The sequence below is a fragment of the Sapajus apella genome, unplaced genomic scaffold, assembly GCF_009761245.1.
Source record: "Sapajus apella isolate SASKATOON/1434 unplaced genomic scaffold, GSC_monkey_1.0 scaffold142, whole genome shotgun sequence".
In the NCBI taxonomy this organism is placed as follows: Eukaryota; Metazoa; Chordata; class Mammalia; order Primates; family Cebidae; genus Sapajus; species Sapajus apella.
In genome coordinates this window covers 2,256,088-2,267,302 of record NW_022437082.1, presented here as the reverse complement: position 1 = coordinate 2,267,302, position 11,215 = coordinate 2,256,088, and the positions used below count along the sequence as shown (strand labels likewise).

Here is an 11,215-nt window from a genome sequence, read left to right as displayed (position 1 = left end):
AACCCAGAGGAAACAGGGACAAAAGGAACTTAACAAACAAATATCCAAATGGTCAAAAAAAGATGCTGAACAACATCAGGAAAACACAAATTAAAACCACAATTACATACTGCTGCACCCCCAATAGTGTGGCTAAAATGAAAAAGCCTCACTATACTACGCATTCATGAGAATGTAGAGCAATGGGAACTCTCATATACTGCTGGCAGGAATGTAAATTGGTGCAGCCATTTCAGAAAAGTCCTTGGCCATATTTACTAAAGCTGAAAATATGCATGCTCTTTGACCCAGCAATTCTAGTTCTTGGAATATAACTAAAAGAAATACATTCATTTACTAATATGTAAAATTTTAAGAGCAGGCTTATTCATAATAACCCCTCAAATTTGAAACATTCTAAATGTCTAATAAAAGTAGAATGGATCTTTTAGAATACCCAAAGGATTATAAATTACTATAAAGACACATGCACACATATGTTCATTGTGGCACTGTTCATGATGGCAAAGACTTGGCACCAACCCAAATGCCCATCAATGATAGACTGGATAAAGAAAATGTGGCACATATACACCACGGAATACTATGCAGCCATGAAAAAGGATGAGTTCGTGTCCTTTTCAGGGACTTGGATGAAGCTGGAAACCATCATTCTCAACAAACTGACACAAGAACAGAAAACCAAACACCGCATGTTCTCACTCAGAAGTGAGAATTGAACAATTAGAGCACATGGACACAGGGAGGGGAGCATCACACACCAGGGCCTATCAGAGAGTGGAGGACAAGGGGTGGGGGAAGGGATAGCATTAGGAGAAACACCTAATGTGGTTGATGGGTGCAGCAAACCACCATGGCTCATGTATACCTGTATAACAAACCTGCAAGTCCTGCACATGTACCCCAGAACTTAAAGTATAATGAAAAAGCAAAATAAAATAAAATAAAATAGAATAAAAAAATAAAATTTAGTATATAATGGAATATTATATAACAACAAAAAGAAATAACTACTGATATACACAACAACATGGGAGAACCTCAGTGGACATTCTGGTTAGCAATAACAGCTGGATACAAAAAGAATACAAACTGTATATATTTCATTTATATAAAAATCAAAACAAACACAAGTATTCAATGAAGACAGAGATTAATATAATGTGGTTATTTGCTTCAGATGTCTAATTACTGGAAGGAAACCCAAGAGGTATTCTGAGGAGCTGATCATATTCAGTTTCTTGATATTAGTATTGGTTGCAAGAATATGTTTATCAAGCTGTACCTCTAGGGATTATGTTCACCTCTCTCTCTCTCTCTCTCTCTCTCTCTCTCTCTCTCTGTGTGTGTGTGTGTGTGTGTGCATGGCTCTTCAATAAAAAGTTAATTTTTTTTTGTTTGTTTTTGTTTTTGTAACCAAATGTGTGATTTATTTTTGGAAGAAAATAATTAAAACTGAGCCTTTTTCCAATAAAGGGGAAAAATAACAATAACAGATCATACCCTGGTAACAAGCCAATTACCACATCCTATACAATGTGGATGTGCTCAACATGTATTCAATGATATAATAATGAACATTTGCAATTTAAAAATCCCAAATCACTTGCCAACGTTGTAAATTAATAAACGCTGAAATAAATACTTAGAAATAAGTATATTTTAAAAACTTCAGTTTGACAGTGTTTTAGATCAATCCAAATATTACATACAAATAGTACAGCAAATAAATGGATATTTCTGCTAATTTCCACTTAATTTCTTCATAATATGGCTCTCTGGTGTTGCATTAGTGAAGATACTTCCCACAAATACATGGGTACCCCACAGACTGTGACGAATCACTTTACAGCATCCAAGGTCATCAACAGAGAATCCTAAATGTCGGTAACGTTCATCGGTTTCAAAAAGAGTGTTGCTTGTATATGGTCCAAAAAATGCCAAACCAGATGATGGGTCAATAAAGTCAGCCCAATATCCCTCAGCTCGAAGAGCAAAGCAAATTTCCTTAGCACCACTGATGAACTTTCCTAAGAGCTCTTCTCTTTCAATTTCTACTTCTTCACTCCAAACAGTCATATCATTCTTAGTTTTTTGTGTTACAGTCAGAATCATTAGTTTGCTATTAGCTACTTCTGGAAACAGTGATTCAAAATCTTTTCGCAGCAATTCTGGACATGTTTGTATTGCGCACTCTACTCTGGCACTTTCAAAGTAAGTTTCTGCACTGTTAATTTCTTGTTCAACAGGTGCACCATTCCCCTGAAATTCATTCACGTATTGTGCCATCACAAACTCGTGTCTTTCACTTGATAAAGGTTCTGCTAGGACATCAGGCAAAGTTTTATGAACCAGGCTTTTCTTCTGCGATGCAGTACCATTGAGGTGACAATCAAAACCTATGTTCCCAGGAAGCTGGAACCTCTGATCTTGAGGTCCAAATGGTCCCATAGTTTCATCAGGCCATACTGTTCGAGAGCATATATCTGGAGTTGCAGAGGCCACATGAGACTCGTCTGAACCTGACGATCCTGCAGTTGAAAAGGCTCTGGGGTTGACAACCCTTTTAACTAAAGAGCAAAATCCTGGGAGATAGGAAACCAGTCTGACTCTGTTACAAAGCACATTGGCCATCTCTACTGGAGAGGACAGTTCACAAAACAGCTTTCCTTTGGTAGAGTTATTCCAGTCACCACCTCTGCCTCCAGCTGTCCTAGAACCTGACACATCCAGCCGTCCAAAAGTTAATTTTTAAAAAATGACATGTGTTAGTAATCTCAGGGAAGCAAGGGGTCAGGGAATAAGTGGGGGTACGGATGAATTTAAATTTATCATGAGGCGATGATTGTTGAAGTTTGGCTAAAAAACGGGTACTTGGGAGTTCGTCATGCTATTTTCCCCACAGTTTACCAAATTGAAAATTTCTGTAACAATTTTTATCACGAAACTGTGTAGACTTCTGGTATATTTGCTTCCAGTCAGTTTTATGTCTTAGTCTGTAGACACAGCTCTTAAACTTGCTTTATTTCTTTCTTTGTTTCGTTCATAATTCTCTGCACCATTTTAAGGGTGGCTCCCTGAGATAAGCTGAAAACAATGGGTTTAGGCATTAAGGCAATCCCTTAGTCTAATCTTTTTCAACAGCCTCTTACTCTCTCTCTTTGTCTCTCTCTCATTTCTTTTTGATTGTGTGAAAAGTTATATTGGAACTTTGAGAATGCTGGTCTTCTTTCTAACCACTTAGAACTGCTTAAGTAGTTGCCTTTTCCCAAACCCAAGAATCCCACACCTTTTGACTGCCTCTATTTCTTTCCATCTCAGATTGCAGATCAGGGAAATTCTTGTCTGAGATCACATCTTTTTAATGGTCTTCTAAAAGCATCAAGAAACCGTCAACACAGATACTGTCTCCAATCACTTTCTCTAGAGTTATAGTCTCAGTAGGCATCAGACTACATTCAAAGTCATTTTAGGTGACAGTTTTGCCATGCTATAATGCTTGTCATGTTTTGTCATGACATGAAAAGAGTTACCAGCTTTCAAGACTATAATGTTAATATCGTTGTCCCTGCAACCTCCCTGCTGAGATTTTGTTGCAATAGTATCCTACTTGAAGATACAATTCCATTTTACTTAGGGTAAAGGTAAACTGTTGTGACAGAAACTCACCGAAGGGATGACTGAGATAACAAAGCAGATATTTATCTCTCACTTAAGAGTTCTGATGTGAAGGAATCTGATCAGCAAGTGGCTCAGCCCCTTTGAAGTCATTGAGGAATCCAGGTTCCTTCCAAGTTGTTGCTTGGTTATCCATTATGACATCGACATCATCTTCCTAGTTTAGTATGGGTTGTCACCATCAAAAGATTCCAGCTGGTAGGAGTGGAAAAGAGTGCAAGGAGGAGAGACATTGTGGTCCTAAGATTCAGGCCAGGAAGTGACATATAATTATGTCTGCTTACATTCCATTACTGATAAAGTAGTCATATTACAGCATGTAACTGCAGGAGATTCTTGGAAATGTGGTGTTGCTGGATGGCCGTATGCCCAGCTACAGTTTGATTTTATGGAAGAAAATGAAGCTAGATTCAGGAACACAGCTAGCAGTTTTGGCCACACCAATTTCCTCTTGCTTCCTTCACACCTACAAGCTAGGCTTAACCTTTCTGTTACATTTATACCTAACTGTCTGTGTACAACTTAGCAAGAACTTCTTTAGCCTTTATCATACCTGACCTACCCAACAGTACTGTGAGGAAGGCAAGGTATAAATCTGTGGCTCCAAAGGAAAAAGAAATATATCAAGGCTCAAATTATCTCCCACACAAGTGGCAAGCCTGGGGTTAGTACTCTAATCTCCTAACTCCAAGCACCTGTATTTTTTACTATGCTATGTTCCATCTTTCCTGCTTTCTAAGAGTTATCTGCATATAGTTGTTGGCTCACTTCACCTCTATTGTTGCCCTGCTTACTGCCCTCACACTTCTAGGACATGACACAGCCTCACATGAACAAGACTCTCTTTATCTTGCCAGTTTGATGGTGTGCGTTCCCAATGATGATTCCTAAGTATTGCCAGACCAAGATGTTTTCTGTCCTTTGTATCATTGCTCTTAACAGGTTCTCAATCCCATTGTACATGCCACTCTTACCCCCTGGCATACCCTCCCTTTTGTTCTCTTCAAGCCTATGTTCGTCAACTCCTTCAACTTTTGAACAACTTTCACTATGCTCCCTCAATATTCATATCCACAGATCATTTATGTGACTGCCCTTGTATGTCAATAGTTCATTCTCTACACTGGAGCCAGAATGCTGTTTTTAAAGTTAAGTCTGATCATGCCACTTGTATTAGCCTGCTAGAGCTGCTATAACAAAATACCTCAGACTGGGTGGCTTAAACAAAAGAAATGAGTTATCTTATAGTCGTGGAGGCTGGACATAACAGACAAAGGTGTAGGTAGGGTTAGTTGCTTCTGAGGCCTCTCTCCTTCGTTTGTAGATGGTGTCTTTCCCCTGCATCTTCACATGGTCTTCCTTCCAATTGTGTCTGTGTTCTAATCACTTTTTCTTTATAAGACCATGCTCTAATTACCTCATTTTACCTTAATTACCACTTTAAAGACCCTATCTCCAAAAGCAGTCACACTCGGAGGTAGTAGGGGGCAGTGAGGACTTCAACTTAAGAATTTGTAGAGGGTCCACAGTTCAGCCCCCAGATCTACTCTTCTGCTCAAAAGCTCTTTAATGGTCCTCCCATCTCATTCAGAGTGAAAACTAGTGTCCTTCCAATATCTCCGAAGACATTTCAGGATCCGGCTCCTGCCACCTGGGCTTATCTCCTACCGCTCTCCTCTTTGCCCACTCTGCTTACTCATATTTGCTCCATTGCTATTTCTTTGATACACTGGGCATGCAGTCACCCTCCTCAAGGCCCTTGTCTTTCTCCTTCCTCACTCTTGAATGTTTTGTCCTCAGATATCCACATGGCTCATTCCCTCCACCCAATTCCCTTATCAATCATGGCATCCTAATACAAATAATGACCTGAACCCTCAGCACTATGTTACCCCTACCTTTTCTTCATCTATCTTCGTAGCATTTTACATCTTTAAATATATAGTGTCATGGACTTATTTTCAAAGCATCTCCTCCCACAAAATGAAAGCCTCATGAGGTCAAGGACTCTTCCTGCTTTGCTTACTTCTGTATCCACAAGCTTCAAAAGAATCGCTGACATACTGGAAGTGCTCAGAAAATATTTGCTGAAAGCCTGAATAAGCCACTCTTAATGAGAACACAACTGAGAGAGAGGGAGAAAAAAAGGGAAAGCCACGTGAGCAACTGAAATAATGACCACGAAGCCCACGTTCTATATCACATGCACTTTCTTCAGAGGGGGCCCCCTCAGGATTTCACTGAGCCCAAAAACTTTAGTTTACATAAAATTATGTGGAACTTGTGTAACTAAATTCCAATCTCAAAGTAAATAAGAAGTAGTGAGAAAAAGTGGATTCAAGCAAGCAGCAAGCTCATTGATAATCATAAGAAGTGGCAGTTGACAGATTGACAGCAAAAAAAGAGGAAAAATCCTGTAAAAAGAGGGACATGATGAAAAGCACATCCATATGGGGCCATTTTCCATAGGAATACAATGACTTTGTCTAAGCATCAACTGAGACATCTACTATCATGGCCATGGACCCGAAGTGAAGCTTACAGTAAGAACCAGGGGTCATTAGGAAGAGGTCACATATGTCTGGTGTGCTTCCTTTCCCTAGGGGAGAAAAATAAACCCTATCTGGGAGATGTGTTTCCCTCATAATGTCATTTAAATAGTACTTTCCAAGAGCCTAAACCTTTCAATATTCTGTGTAGATCCCTCATTTCCCAGGCTGGTAAATGTGATAAGAGAAGTATGGTTGTCCTCAGTGCAGTTCTCCTGCTCCCTGCTTCCTGCTGAGAGCCCAAAGAAATGGTGTCTCATTTCCCTGAGGCAGAAGCCAGAGCTTCCATTGTCTTCCTTGGTACCCTCTTTCGTCCAACTCTCCCTGATTTGACTGAGGCTTGCCTTATAGATTTTTTTTGTACTGCCTATTCACAAGGACTACCTAGAGAATTGCTCTTCAGTCTGCAAAGCCCTCATTTCTGTTGAACATGCCCTGTGAACTTTCACTGGGTCGTGTTTGCCAATCAGGCAAATCACAGCCATTCTTCAGTGACCTACTATTAAGGAAACAGGCCTGAGAGGAAATGAAGAAATGTGGTTGAATCTATACATTTTCTGTGACACACCAGATAGCCTAGGCCCTGTGCAGAGTCAAAGACCCAACCAGGGAGGCCCAGGAAGGATCTGGTCAGTCAACAATCTGGGAACATGGCCAGGGTTCAGAAATACAAGGCACAATTTACAGAGCCATGAGCCAAACTACAAGCCAGAACCCAGTGACTCCAGCAGAAGAAAAAGGAGGAGAGGGCTGGAGTAGGTGTGGGAGGAGAGCTGGGAAAGGCAAAGTTGTAGCATACCCAGCGTCAAGAGACTAGGCAAGGTCCAAAGGCAAGAGGAATAATAACTTTGTCCCATCAATCAGAATTCTGCAGGCCTAGCTGCAGGCAGCTCACATCTACTTTCACAAAAGCTCCAGGGCTCCATCCTCTACTCACCTCTCTTCTGGCTCTTCATAAGCTTTCCCAGGGACTTCAGCAATTGCCACGGCTTCTACCATGCTCTCGCTGCAGCTGACTTTTCTGTCTGAAGAACAGCAGGAAGCGTCTGGCACTCAGCATTGGGGGACCTGCATTCTAACTCCAGTTCTGTTACTTTCTAATTGTGTAATCTTAAGGAAGTCATCCACTTTCTCTGAGACATAGTTATTTCAGCTGGGAAGCAGGAAAGATAATGTTTACCCCATAGAATTTGGGTAAGAGCTGAATAAAATCATGAAGATGGAACTGCTTTATGAATCACATAGTTCTGTACAGTACTATTCCTAATATTAACAAATCAATCTATAACCTAAACACCTGCCCTACACTCCAGCTTGATACATTCAAATGCCTCCTGGAAACTTCCACTTGGACTCAGAGTCAACATATCCTAAATTTCTGAATTTTCAAAACCCTCACCTTCCAGCACATGACTTCCTGTCTTCTTCATGCAGCCCATTTCAGTGAAGGGCACCAGAGACACTAGGGGTGTCAGGTTGTGGAACCTGAAACCTAACAGTCTCCACCAGTGGAATCTTCCCTTGACAGCTTACATATAACCTGTCAACAATACCAGGTTGAGATGAATGTCTGACAGACTTTCATCTCCTTTTTTCCTTCCCCTCTGCCCTGACCTGCATCAAATTCTCAATATTTCTGTCTCAGAATATTGCAACAGAGTCTTAAGAGACCTAGTTACCTCTGGTTTCACACCCATTTCCTCAAATCCAGACTTCCCATCACAGCCAGGTTAACCTTACAAAACACAAATCTGACTAAACTGCTTTCCTTAAATTCTCGAAGGGTCCCTTGTACACTTAAAGGAGAAAATGTATTCTAGTTTAACTTTTCACTCTATCCCTTAAAGTATCTGCTGTTCTCCCCCACCTGTCACCTTACACTAAAATTAACTCCAAATGGATCAAAGATTTAAACATAAAACCTAACACCATAAAAACACTAGAAGAAAATGTAGGCAAAACCATCCAGGACATAGGCATAGGCAAGGACTTCATGACTAAAACACCAAAAGCATTGGCAAAAAAACCCAAAATAGATAAATGGGATCTAATTAAACTCCAGAGCTTCTGTACAGCAAAAGAAACCATCATTAGAGTGAATCGGCAACTGACAGAATGGGAAAAAATTTTTGCAGTCTACCCATCTGACAAAGGGCTAATATCTAGAATCTACAAAGAACTAAAACAGATTTACAAGAAAAAAACAAACAACCCCATTCAAAAGTGAGTGAAGGATATGAACAGACACTTTTCAAAAGAGAACATATATGAGGGCAACAAACATATGAAAAAATGCTTATCATCACTGGTCATTAGAGAAATGCAAATCAAAACCACACTGAGATATCATCTCACGCCAGTTAGAATGGTGATCATTAAAAAATCAGAAGACAACAGATGCTGGAGAGGATGTGGAGAAATAGGAAGACTTTTACACTGTTGGTGGAAGTGTAAATTAGTTCAACCATTGTGGAAGACAGTGTGGCGATTCCTCAAGGATCTAGAAATAGAAATTCCATTGGACCCAGCAATCCCAGTATTGGGTATATACCCAAAGAACTATAAATTGTTCTACTATAAAGACACATGCACATGTATGTCCATTGCAGCCCTGTGTACAATAGCAAAGACCTGGAACCAACCCAAATGCCCACTGATGATAGACTGGACAAAGAAAATGTGGTACATATACACCATGGAATACTACGCAGCCATAAAAACCTATGAGTTCGTGTCCTTTGTAGGGACTTGGATGAATCTGGAAACCATCATTCTCAGCAAACTGATCCAAGAAGAGAAAGCCAAGCACCATATGTTCTCGCTCATAGGTGGGTGTTGAACAACGAGAACACGTGGACTCAGGGAGAGGAACATCACACACAGGGGACAGTTGGGCGGGGGGGGGTAGGGGAGAGACAATGTGGGGTGGGGAGGGAAGGGAAGGTGGGGAAGGATAACATGGGGAGAAATGCCAGATATAGTATACACCTAAAGTAAAATAAATAAATTAAAAAAGAAAAACACACACACAAAACAAAAAATACGAAAGATAAGTGAAACAAAAAGCTCGTTAAAAAAAAAAAAAAAAGTATCCGCTGTTCTCACTCCTGCTGAAGAGAAGCATCCTGATCACATCAAGTCCTAGCCAACCTCTGGCTTTTTTCCATTCTGATATACAAGGAATCATACTATGGAATCAGATTCTTCCGAGTTACAGAAACCTGTTTACAGCCTATTTGACATCACAGCCTATTTGACATCAAGAGTGCCCTGAGATAGCTTTTTTCCACTTTCAGTGAATTTTTTTTTCTAAACTGCCTCTGACTTGGGAATACCCACAGTTTTAAGGGAGCACAAGCAGTTAACAGAACTATGTTAGCTGTCATATGATGTTAGGTTCAGTTCTTGTTCTAGTTCAAGTTCTGCCACTAAAGAAAAGAGCCAACTACATTATAATGTCTTGGAAGGTGAGATGGTCTTCAACGACATGTTGAGCTGCCGAATTAAGCAACCCAGCAGCCCACATACCATTGGACTTCCTGTTACAAATGTTTTTGTTGTCTGAGTCAGTCTGAGCAAGGGTTTCCCATTATTTGCAGCTAAAAGCACTGTAAATGATCCGACGCAATAGGTGACTTGAATCATAACACAGCCTAAGTATGCAAGGGAGCTTCTCATACCAAACAAACAAAAATAGAAACTGAGGTTCAGAAAAGAAAAAATGATTTTGCCATGAATATGCTGAAAATTCTATGGTTAATTGCATCGAATATAACAATACTAACATTTCTAGTCTGGATTATCAGATGAATAAGTCCTGTTGTCTTCTAATTTTGCTGTTAAGCTGCTGTGGGCTGGAAAACCAGGCTTCTGCGAGATACGTAGATCTGTTTGTAAAGTAAGTGTAAACAGGCTCTGAGTGAAGTCCTGAAACCTTGCCTGTGAAGAAATTGCAGAAGTGTTAGTGTTAATTTTGGGACATTGAGATAAATATGATGTCTCTATATACTTGGCTAATCTTTGGTCTATATCATAACTATTAGGACAATGTGTCATTTACTTATTTTTCTTGTGAAAATGAATAATGAATGCCACAGAGTGGACGCCTGTATGGGGGGAGCTCAATCTATGCCCACTTGAGTACACACAGCACAAGAGTAGTAGGGACAGGCTCTATAATTTCAAGTTTAAGTGTTTTTGTCCTGGCCAACTTGGACTTGATAAGTAAGGGATGATCTGATTGACTCCTCTATCTTCTCTCAGAAAATTCTTCACTTACCATGTCAAAGGACTTATTTGCCACAGAGCTTATTGAAAAGTGACACAGGCTGCCCTGTGGAGGTAGTGAACTCCTCACCTCTTGCTCAAACTGAGTTTGAATGCCCTACATGTGAGGAAGACTTCTATTCCAGGAAAAAAAGTTCAGGCTGACTTCATCAAGTCTTTTATAGTCTCTTCTCAATCCTGATTTCTCTTACAACCCTCTTAGAGGGAGACAAATATTCTCTGTTGTTCCTGTCAAAGTTGCCCATAGAAACAGACAGTCTTGAAATGATCTAGCTCTTTCTAGTTCATACAAGAGCATTAGCACTAAAAATACTGGAACTGAGGCCCAACCAGTGATATTATTGATGATGCATCAGAAAAGAGAGAACACCTGCTCTTTACAAAGACCTTTTTACACTTACTTCCCTGATGAGTTCACATCCCACTCTGTTGGAACAATTCCCTTTTGTAGGACAGGCTGCTACACACCATAGATTTGATGGCACCTCTACCATCCAAGGAGCCTCTCACGATATTTGACCAATCCCAACATTCCCAACTGTTCCAAGTTATTGGTAAGCATTATGAACTCAACAATTGGTTTTCCACACTTTTGGGAGGACAAATGCCTTTCCTTATTAGTGGGCTATGTTTCACCAGGGTGCCAGGGAAAAGGCGATCCTTCTGGGAAGGTCAGAAAGAGCCTACCTCCTTTCCTCCCT

At 40.3% G+C, this 11,215-nt stretch overlaps 1 pseudogene across 1 annotated transcript; it reads right to left on the bottom strand.

Moving 5' to 3' along the window:
- Positions 1 to 1,413: 1,413 nt before the first annotated feature.
- LOC116540568 lies at positions 1,414 to 2,738 on the bottom strand (annotated as a pseudogene). The gene has a single exon (XR_004264498.1). The product of XR_004264498.1 is annotated as a methylmalonic aciduria and homocystinuria type D protein, mitochondrial pseudogene (transcript).
- Positions 2,739 to 11,215: the final 8,477 nt, after the last annotated feature.